The sequence below is a fragment of the Chiloscyllium plagiosum genome, chromosome 12 (assembly GCF_004010195.1).
Source record: "Chiloscyllium plagiosum isolate BGI_BamShark_2017 chromosome 12, ASM401019v2, whole genome shotgun sequence".
Lineage (NCBI taxonomy): Eukaryota > Metazoa > Chordata > Chondrichthyes > Orectolobiformes > Hemiscylliidae > Chiloscyllium > Chiloscyllium plagiosum.
In genome coordinates this window covers 13,187,143-13,198,611 of record NC_057721.1, presented here as the reverse complement: position 1 = coordinate 13,198,611, position 11,469 = coordinate 13,187,143, and positions in this window count along the sequence as shown.

Here is an 11,469-nt window from a genome sequence, read left to right as displayed (position 1 = left end):
ATTAAGTGTATAAGTCCTACTAAGCATACCAAACGCCTTCTTCAGCACCTCGCATTTATCTGAATTAACCTCCATCTGCCATTTCTCAGCCCATTGGCCCATCTGGTCCAGATCCTGTTATAATCTGAGGTAATCCTCTTCGCTGTCCACTACACCTCCAATTTTGGTGTCATCTGCAAACTTACTAACTGTACCTCTTATGCTCGCATCCAAATCATTTATGTAAATGACAAAAAGTAGAGGGCCCATGGAGTGTTTTTTTAACCATGACTAACCCAGCTAGCCGGCACATTGCCGGACACTACAGGGTTGCAATTTAGCACAGCCAATCCACCTAACTGGCACATTTTGAATGGTGAAAGGAAACTGGAGCGCCCCCACGTAGACACAGGGAGAATGATTAGATTAGATTACAGTGTGGAAACAGGCCCTTCGGCCCAACAAGTCCACACCGACCCGCCGAAGCGAAACCCACCCATATCCCTACATTTACCCCTTACCTAACACTACGGGCAATTTAGTATGGCCAATTCACCTGACCCTGCACATCTTTGGACTGTGGGAGGAAACCGGAGCACCCGGAGGAAACCCACGCAGACACGGGGAGAACGTGCAAACTCCACACAGTCAGTCGCCTGAGGCGGGAATTGAACCCGGGTCTCTGGCGCTGTGAGGCAGCAGTGCTAACCACTGTGCCATCGTGTCGCCCAAACTCCACACAGACAGTCTTCCAAGGCTGGAATCTAACCTGGGTACCTGGTGCTGTGAGGCAGCAGTGCTAACCACTGAGCCACTGTGCCCATTGGCCAACTGTCTACTTGAAACCAGTGGTGAGAGGCAGCTAGCTGGTAGCCAACATGTGTTGATGTGGCCTGCACCAGTCACCACTGGTCTAGGCATGACTTAGCAGAGGGCCACACATACTTGACATTTACAGCAGTCTCAAAAATGGTGTTGTGTTCCTCCAGACCAAGTTACTTTAAACGAGGCATCTGTGGTGAAAATCTTATTGTCACTCAAAAACATAAATTAACGTGGGATGCAATAACATTCTGTACATATATGAATGAATTTCCCACCAAAGCCAGGCAGACCTGTTGGCCACCTACATAGGGGTGCGGTTCTGATGACGATGGGTGGGAGTTGAGTTTGAGCAGGCAGTTGTTAGAACAGACCGAATGTTGCTGGGAATGGAGGGCTTGAGTTATAAGCAGAGATTGAATAGGCTGGGACTTTTTTCACTGGAGTGTAGGAGGTTAAGAAGTGACCTTAAAAATGGTTTAAAAAATCATGAGGGGTATAGATAAGGTGAACGCAGGTACTTTTTCCCCAAGGTGAGGGATTTTAAGACTAGGGGGCATATTTTTAAGGTGAGAGGAGAAAGATTTAAATAGGACATGAGGGGCAACTTGTATTTCCACACACAAACAGAGCATGGTTTGTGTGTGGAATAAACCTCCAGAAGAAGTGGTGGATACAACGTTTAAAAGACATTTGGACATGAATAAGAAATGGTTGGAGGGATATGGGATAAGCTGGTCGGTCTAGTTTAGTTTGGGATTACGGTTGGCATGGACTGGTTGGACTGAAGAGTTTGTTTCTGTGCTGTATGTCTCTGTGACTCTAAACGTTTAGAGGCAATTTTAACTGGGATGGTTACCACATTCCCTCCAGGTGGAGGAGGTTGAAATCCACAATTCTTCCCCTCCACCCCACCCCAGCCCAGGACTCCACGAATTTTGTTTCCCAATGTCCCAGAATTTTGGAAACTTTCCTTTGTTGTTGTGCCTGGTATGCATACACTAAACGTCTGAATCAGGATAATTCATTTCACCATTTCATTCAACCCAATTCTCTAAACATAAACACATATGTACTAGAATTATTCAGGGCTTGCGGTTATGTATGAAAGGAAGTAAGTACATCATTCTGACAGATTGTATTCCAGAGAGTAGGACTGATTTGACTGAGAAGCCCTGAGGCAGTCCATTGCATTCCCTATGGTTCACAAAATTATCAATGAATCATGCAAAACTCTCAAAGGACAGCCTACCTTAATATAGAGTCAAAACACAAGTCTTGCGTAAACCAAACTGAAAGACAGATTTTTGCTACTGTGTGCCTGCTGACCCTTCAGATATAGCACCTCCCACTGAAAGTGATGTTGTATTACAGGGAAAGCTCATACAAATAACTGGATTTGACAACCAACTTTAACAAGCGCCATTTGTGAAGCTGCTTTCTAATGTAATAGAAAATAATATTGTTAAATAATAATGTCAGTATTATTACTAACCCCTTTCAATACATCATAATATCCCATTATAATTTTGCAAGACTATTTGAAGTTAACTTGTGTTGTCCAATAATTATCTGACTGGATAAAGAAGAAACCTAGTATTTGGTTTGGATATCTTAACAACATTTGCAAATATAGTACTATGTATTCATGATTTAGTACATACTGAGAAGGACCTGATTAGGCTCAGGGAGAAAACTCATTGGCCCCAGTGCTTCTCCTATTTCTGAGCTGCTATTTCCCTTCCAGAACCCCTGGCAAAATTAACCCTTGCCCCCACAGCTTTCAAGATTGGGAACAGGGGTCAAAATCTTCTTCTTTCCCCTCTCTCCAAGGGAACTTCTTGAGGTTTTGTTGGGTGCTTAGTTCCGGATTCTGTGGGCTAACTTGTCATTCTCACTGACTCAATTATATGTGTTGGCACAGTTACGTAACAACATTACTTTCTGTATATATGTTGATAGGAAAGATGTTTGGACACACAGAAGCTGAGTTAGAAAAATACATTGATAATTACCAATTAACCAACCCTAAACCAGCCTGTCTTTCTCCTCCCAGTGCCCTCCCAAACCCCTGTGGCCTGGCCCTCTGCCTTTCTGCCCACCAACCCGTGCATTTCTAGCCCTGACCCCATCCCTCTGGTACCACTTCTTCAGCTCCATGCCTTTTTCTCTGTCTCTTGACCTGTCACTATAGCCATCCATCTTTTCACTGCTCCTCTAAAAGCAGTCTGCTTCTATCCCTCAAATGGTGCTGAATAGGTTCAGCGTTGAGCCCCATCAGCAGCGAGCACAGGCAAGAAGCTATTTGTAACTGGAGGAGCAGCTCCTCAGAGATTCTGGCTATCCAAATCACTGTGGCCCCATGGTTGAAAATACCCATGCATTTCAGGGTGACTTTGCTTTCCTGTCCTCTGTGTTTTTGAATATTACCACATGGCCAACGAGTCTGGACACCTTTGAGCACAGGCTCTGGTGACTACTCTGGTATAGACCCCTCTGTCTGGGCTGTGGGCACATTCATGTAGTGTTTGACTCGTGAATTTAGAAAGATGCTGAAAATCCGTATACACTCCCTCAGTGCCGCAAAGCTCCAGTGATAATTACAAACCATAACCATAGAATTAGCAACACAGATACGGGGTTTTAGTCCAATTGCTCCTCCCTGGTGTTTATGCTCTACATTAGGGAACATGTTAAATTCAGCTCTGGTGGTCTTTTCTTTAATCCATGTTGGTTGCATGAAAGTTGGCCAAACTGTCTGGTCAGATGATTGCTGTGGCCTTTGTAAGTTGTTGTATTTGGTCTCTTTTCATTTCAGTTGACGACAGTCCCAGATATTAAATCAGACAAGGAGTTCAGTGAACGGTCTATAATTTATATCATTGTGACTTAGATTAAACATCCAGACTTAGCCACAATGGCAAATGAAGGTCTACACAATCAGAGGACATTTTACAATGAGTATTCTGCAATGGTATCCAACCAAGCAACCAACACAATGCTGGGACAAAGCTGGTTGTAGGTTCCCACACAGCCTTTGAGGAAGCAATGGCATGTGGAAGATACTAAAGATGATATCAGGGGTTAAACAAAGACTGAAAGGAGAATGCTTATCCGTCATTGTAGAGTACATAAATGATCTCTTAATCTGGATAATTACTCTTTGGCTGGGACAGCTACCAAACTATTGATGCCAATAGTCTCAATTACAGTTTTCTTAGAGTCATAGAGTCATAGAAATGTACAGCACGGAAACAGACCCTTCGGTTGAATCTGTCCATGCCGACCATTTATCCCAACCCAATCTAGTCCCAACCTGCCAGCACCAGGCCCATATCCCTCCAAACCTTTCCTATTCATATACCCATCCAGATGACTTTTAAATGTTGTAATTGTACCAGCCTTCACCACTTCCTCTGGCAGCTCATTCCATACACGTACCACCCTCTGTGTGAAAAAGTTGCCCCTTAGGTCTCTTTTATATCTTTCCCCTCTCACCCTAAACCTATGCCCTCTAGTTCTGGACTCCCCCACTCCAAGGAAGAGACTTTGTCTATTTACCCTATCCATGCCCTCATGGATTTATAAACCTCTGTAAGGTTACCCCTCAGCCTCCGACGCTCCAGGGAAAACAGCCCCAGTCTGTTCAGCCTCTCCCTACAGCTCAAACCGTCCAACCCTGGCAACATCCTTGTAAATCTTTTCTGAATCCTTTCAAGTTTCACAACATCCTTCCGATAACTCCATAAGTCTTTGACAAAGACCCAAGTGAAAACAACTCAGATCCTGCACTGAATATTGAGCTGTAAAAGTACTGGATTTAAAAAAAACAGTACTATACTTGAAAGAGATGCACCGTTCGATGAGGGAAGGTGTCGAGTACAGTACTGCAAAGTCATTTGATCCTGTGTTGTTTCACTTTTATGCAAATTATGTGGATGCAAGACCAATTAACAATGCCCTAGGTTAGTTATGAGGGAATAGTCAAGACAAAAGACACAGTTAACATTCGGAAAGTGATGTAGATCTTTTAAAAAACTGGGAGGTAAATGGCAAATTAATTTTGGATCATTAATTTAATATTGACAAATGTGAAGTTCACAAAGGAAGAAAAAATTAACTATATAGTAAATTAGCACAAGAGCCTTTCAAAGTGATATGAGAGCAGCAGTAGACTCTGTATTTATGGTCAAGATAGAAAAACAATTTAAAAAGCGCAAATAGAATGGTGGTACATAAGCAGATTAGTCACGTACAAGTGGTTCTTCTGTAATGCAATGGTTGCATTCTTGTGCAACTCCGCATTTTAGAAAAATCACGCTTTATAGAATCCCTAAAGTGTGGAAACAGGCTCTTCGGCCCAACAAGCCCACACCAGCCCTCTGAAGAGTATCCCATGCAAACCCATTCCCCATTACTCTACATTTACCTCGACTAATGCACCTAACCTATACATCTCTGAACACTATGGGCAATTTAGCATAGCTGATTCAGCTAACCTGTAATTCTTTGGATTGTGGGAGGAAACCCACACAGACATGGGTAGAACGTGCAAATTCCACACAGTCACTCGAGACTAGAATCGAACCCAGGTTCCTGGTGCTGTGAGGCAGCAGTTCTAACCACTGAGCCACCGTGCTGCCTGTTAAAGTGTTGATGATGTAATCGCGTTACAGCCAACATGCATTTTAAAAGTTTGTGCTTTAGAAACAGTTTGTCAATCGCATTACAGTGAATTTGTGTTAACGAATTGAGTGTTATAGCAGAACAACCTGTATGAGTTTAGGAGTTATGTTGAAGCTTCAGAATAAACTAGAACACTGGAATTAATGCAAAATGGGTAACCATGATTCTGCCCAGTGCACCACTCTTAGACCTGTAAGATCCCATTGTTTTTGTGAGCTGATATAATAACATACAGTCTTCTGAAGGCTCCAAGTCACTTAGCGGTTAAGGGCCAAGATAATTGATTATGTCCAATTGCAAATCCACGCTTTACTCGGTGATAAAATGCACATTTTCAGGGATGTCTTCAGTCCAACAATGAGCCCTATAATTTATCCTTCAGTAACGTGTATGCCACAGTATTTTTCTGCTTGGCCATCAAAGTGTGTGCTGGTATTACCCCTAAACTATCACGGGCAACTCATTCTGATTGTTTGAATCAAGCAAGTATCCTTATTCCCTCCATCTTTAAAATTTGCAATTAACTCAATGGCTTTTTCATTTAGCTGTTGAAACCTGTGCTGTGCTACACTTCTAGTTTTGTAGTTACAATTCAGCCATCTTCGGCTTTCGAAGCTTAATCAACTGACCTTTTAAAACCAAGAGCAATTTGTCTCAAAGTCGGTTGAAAAATAGATCCATGAGATTTAAAGAGCTGTTTTTCCAATTTACATCAGAAACTTTATGAATAATTATGGATGTGGCATGTATACCTCCATGACTGGCACTGTTCCCGGAAATGTGTAGAGATCTGCAGACTTGGTCAAGAAATCAAGCTTCCCAAGAACAAAGCTAAATAATCTGTCGGATCTAGCTGAACTGTTAGGAAAAGCACTATGCTTCAGTTTAACTTGTAACGAGTCGGGTTAATCCTCAATCAACATAACACCCTCCGATTAAAACACTAATCTGGAATAATAGCCATGATAAAGTGGGCATGAACTAGACTGGGGACTGAAACCCACTCAAAACTGGGGAAACTGCATTACTGAGAATCATTCATCACTGGCTTTTTCATCGCACAACCCAGATTTGAGTTTTGTGAATGCCTGCAGAAACTCTGTTGTTAAGCTAGTCACAAATTTACATATGAGTGGGGAGGGGGAAAAATACTGCAACACCTAGTATCATCACTTTGGATTGTTGTTAGGTGCTAAAGAACTTTCTGCAGCTATAGAAAATACTCATGCACTTTCCCCTGTTTTGTATGGGTTTCAGTCCCCCAGTCTAGTTCTTGCCCACTTTATCAAGGGTACTACTCCAGATTAGTGTTAATCGGAGGGTGTTATGTTGTTCAAGGATTAACCCAACAAGTTAAAAGTTAAACCAAGGCATAGTGCTTTTCCTAACAGTTCAGCTTGACGTTTGGCTCTGTTCTTAGAAAGCCTGGTTTCTTGGCCAACATTCCTTAGTCATCCTCAGTAAAAACCGACTCACTGATCTCACTTCTGCTTGTGAGATGTTTCTGTGCATTGCATGATGGCAATAAAACTCACATTACAGAAGTCACTGCAATTCAGTGCATTTAAAGCCGTTTGAGAATGTTTTGAGAAGTGAGGTAAGGGCCTACTTCAATGCAAGATTTTCTTCTGAATGCACTCATTCAAGACTGAGGAATGGTTTCAGAGAAATTTGTTCACGCAGGAGTTCACAAAATCTGGGATATTTTATAACAGGATGTGGTTGAGGCACAGACAACTGCACCTTTGAAGGGAAAATTGAGTAAATATTTGGAACAAATGATGCAGCGTTGTGGAACCTGAGAGAATCTGACAATGGGATCTGGTTCGAATGACTCTCACAGAGAGCTGGCACAGATTGTGTATGCTTCTTTAGTGCTATAAATTCCTATTAAACAATAGAGCAGGCTGGCTAAGGTAGACTGCCCTTTCAAACATCAGTGCTAATTTATTATTTGTATTTGACTATTGATACACCTTGTTTACAGAGGCAAATGGGGCACAAATTAATCAATACAATATATTTGGAGTAAAATCTATTAAAAAGAGTGGATTTAATTCCAGAGAAGGTAAAACCAATGACTGCAGATGCTGGAAACCAGATTCTGGATCATTGGTGCTGGAAGAGCACAGCAGTTCAGGCAGCATTTGACGAGCAGCAAAATCGACGTTTCGGGCAAAAGCCCTTCATCAGAAATCAGGAATTAATTCCAGAGAATGCTAGAGAAACTCAGCAGGTCTGGTAGGCTTGAACAGGACTCTGAAGTCGTCATATTAGACTCAAAACATTAACATTTTCTTTTCTCTCCACAGATGCTGCCTGCCCAGCTGAGTTTGTCCAGCATTCTGTGTTTGCTTTCGATTTCCAGCATCCGCAGGACTTTATTTTATTTGGTAAAAAATCACACAACACCAGGTTCTCGTCCAACAGGTTTAATTGGAAGCACACTAGGTTTCGGAGCGACGCGAAGTGTTGATTTGTGTGGAGGTCCAAAACTGGAGATGCAACTCGAAAATAGTCATTATTACATTCAGTGCCCGAGCAGGTTTCGGGAGCCTGCCTGAGCATGTTGTAGGACCTGGTTGCAGTACTGGGCATGGAATCGGAACAGACAGCGACGGTGAGCGCTCAGCTCATCCTGAGACGCCAGACTGTGGCTACATGGAGTTAAGACTTATAAAAGACTTTAATATCTGTGTTTCTCATTCCTTTTGTCTTTGTTTTCCTTTATATCTGCTGGTTTTTGTAAAACTCTGGTTTTGTGTAACCAGTTACGAGATGGCACGGAAGAGTAGCAACTTTCGCTTCAGCAGCAGCATGGCAAAGGGACCCATAGCCCATGTCGGAGCATTTAACTACAAGGACAGTAAAGTTGGGACACTGTCTTTATTCTTCTGCCTTTACATTCTCGGTTTTGCTTTATTTTTCTGCGACTTAGGACGGTGCTGCAGAGTGGTGATACTTTACAGCGGTTTTCACTGCAATTTGTAACAAGATACATGTGATAATAAATAAATCAAATCAATAACCCGCGAAAGAGGGAAATTAGAATGTGGAACTCACTGCCCAAGTGTGTTTGAGATGAAAAGCACAGATGCATTGAAGCCACGAACACATGAAGGAGAGAGCAATGAAGGGATGTGCTGGTGGGTATTTAAGTGACGAGGGATTGGACAGGTTGGGTCAAAATTTGCAATGGCCTGATTGGATTTTGTTAAACTACACATAATTAGGAACGTGATGCACTTGGTAGTGTTCATCATGCTGGCTTGTAATTGGCCAGAACTGCTACAAACGGGAATGTTCACCCCACTAAAAAGGAAATATTCAGTGAGCAGTGAATTTCTCCCTCAGTGTATTTATTGGGAAAATATCTCATTCGCTGTGAAAGCTCGACACAGATCAGAAAACCATGACAATTAAAGTGCCACAAAAAGTGACTGGGAATAAAGGACAAATAAACTTGCATTTTTTGTACCCAGGCCAATATAATGAGCCTTTGACAAGTTCAGCAATACCATGTTAGGTGAGAATTCTGTCCATTGTTTTAAAATAGTTAATGGTGTTGGCACACATGTTCTGCAAGGCTTTGTGAATGCCAAATATGTTGTATAATTCCATTTCTCAAATGGAAATGTTTATCACAGTTTATTATAAACATGCTAGAGTGAGATATTTGTGGCCATCAGTAAGTTTTCATAGTCATTCCCCTATTACTCCTTACTGGATAAATGCTGGGGTTGGAGGTGTTAAAATTCCTCTTTGCTGGAGTGAATGCCAAATTAAAAAGCTGTAACTTGTAAAAATCATAAGGTTTCACATCAGGTTGATTCCTACTGTAATTACAGGAGCACTGCTCAGATCAAGAGGACTAAGTTGAAAACAGACACGAGAGAGAATGAGCGAGACCAAAAGTGTCATTTGATAAACAGTGATCTCTTTTCTTTAAATTGGGCCTGTTATATGAGGATGCTTTTTGTGTGTGAGTATCCACCAAATGGGTAGTTCATGTTGGAAGTGCAATGCATCAAGTGCTTCTCAATCGGTTACAGTGGATTTATTATGTAACAACAGCACAAAGCACACAGTCTACGTCTTCAATAGTTTATGGGAAAGTATGCAGATTGTTAGATAGTGGTGTATGAACCAGTAGATGTATAATAACTACACGACTGATTGAGCGACTGTTCAAATAAAACCGAGAACAATGAGTGTCTGGGAGCAAGTGCAAAGCAGCAGTCTCCTAACAAGGACTCAGATGATGTCATGAACTATCCATTAGGGGCTCCTTTGTAGAACCCACTGAATGCCAAAGCCAAGCCCCATATTAATACAGGATCATAACCAAACATGGTGATGCAACCTGAGTATTAGCTTATCATGAAATAATACTGCAGTATATATTTTACTGATATATTAGATTTCTAGTGTGTGCTTCAAGGCAACAACATATTATGGTGTCAAACTGATCAGAAATTGCAAAAGTAAAGCATTGAAGCTCAACGTGTCACATTGTCGTTAAATACATTGCTCCATTTTTGTTATCGTACATATTGGAAATATTACATCTAAATAGATCAACCTCATGCAAATAGCTTGAGGAAGATCTTTGCATTTGGTCAGATTTGCAAATTGGCGAGTGACTTATACCTACTAATGTTTGTGTCTACCAGTTCTCCCATTGATCCCTGCCGTAAGCAACATATAACTCGACTGGAACTTCAGGTTAGCTCACATTCATCATCTACATTGTTTCTTACAGTTAATATTTACAAGGTTGGAATACACTAGTCTCTAAATAGTTGGGACCAGATGCATCCAGGTTGCCTGGCTGGGGATACAGCCATGATAGTGGTCTTCTACCAAAGGTCTAATGAGAGTTAGCGAGCTTAGCGAAATGAGAGTCTTTGGAGTAAAGTGGGGGTGGGGATAGCTCAGTGGTTAGCACTGCTGTGTTACAGTGCCAGGGACCTGGCTTCCATTCCAAGCTTGAGCAACTGTCTGTGTGAAATTTGCACATTCTCCCAGTGTCTGCGTCGGTTTCATCCAGGTGCTCCCATAGTCCAAAGATGTGCAGGTTAGGTGAAGTGGCCAACAGTCTTCAAGAATGTACAGGCTAGGTGGATTAGCTATAGGGATTGCAGGGTTACAGGGTTAGGATAGGTTTGAGTGGGATGCCCTTCAGAGGATCAGTGTGGACTCAAATGGACCGAATGGCCTGCTTCCACACTGTAGGGAATCTATGATTCAAGAGCAGGACTCGACCATTTTATTCGCAAGGCATGGTTTAAAATGCCACCGACAAAATACAAACCAAGTACACACCAGTTTTAGAAACTTTAACAGATTTATTTTAAAAGAGTACTACCGACTCTGCAATGGTTTTTTTGGGAGGAGCAAAAGTTGTTATTCAGAAGAAAATATTTAAATCCTACAATCCCTGATACCTCTATTTAAATAACTATTCCACATTATGCATAATTCAGAATAAAAATATTGCACATCAGTACAAAGCAGACATAGGAAGAAAAATCTATAAAACTGACAGTTACAGTGAGAATGATTGTGCCCTAATGGGTTTACACACAGGCAGTTGCACAGAATACAAGCATGCCATTTCCAGAAAAGGTTTCGCTCTGATGACATGCAATTCTTTTGTTATTTTGTCTACATAATGACAAGTCCATGAGTCACACAGAGCTTTAAATTACAACTACAAGATGCCCATCACTTCAGAGAGCTGCTGAAACACAGTACTTCACCATTCAACTAGAATTCATAGTACAGAGGAACCTCGATTATCCGAACGAGATGGGTGGGCACTATTTCGTTCAGATAATTGATTATTTAGTTAATTGATTCGATGCCTTTCCTCTGGGGCTCGGAGTGTTCTGTTAAATCCACTCCCTGTTCAGGAGACGAGGCAGCAGCACACTGCACACAAGCCCTCACCCACCCACCTCCACCTGCCCCCCAAACCTC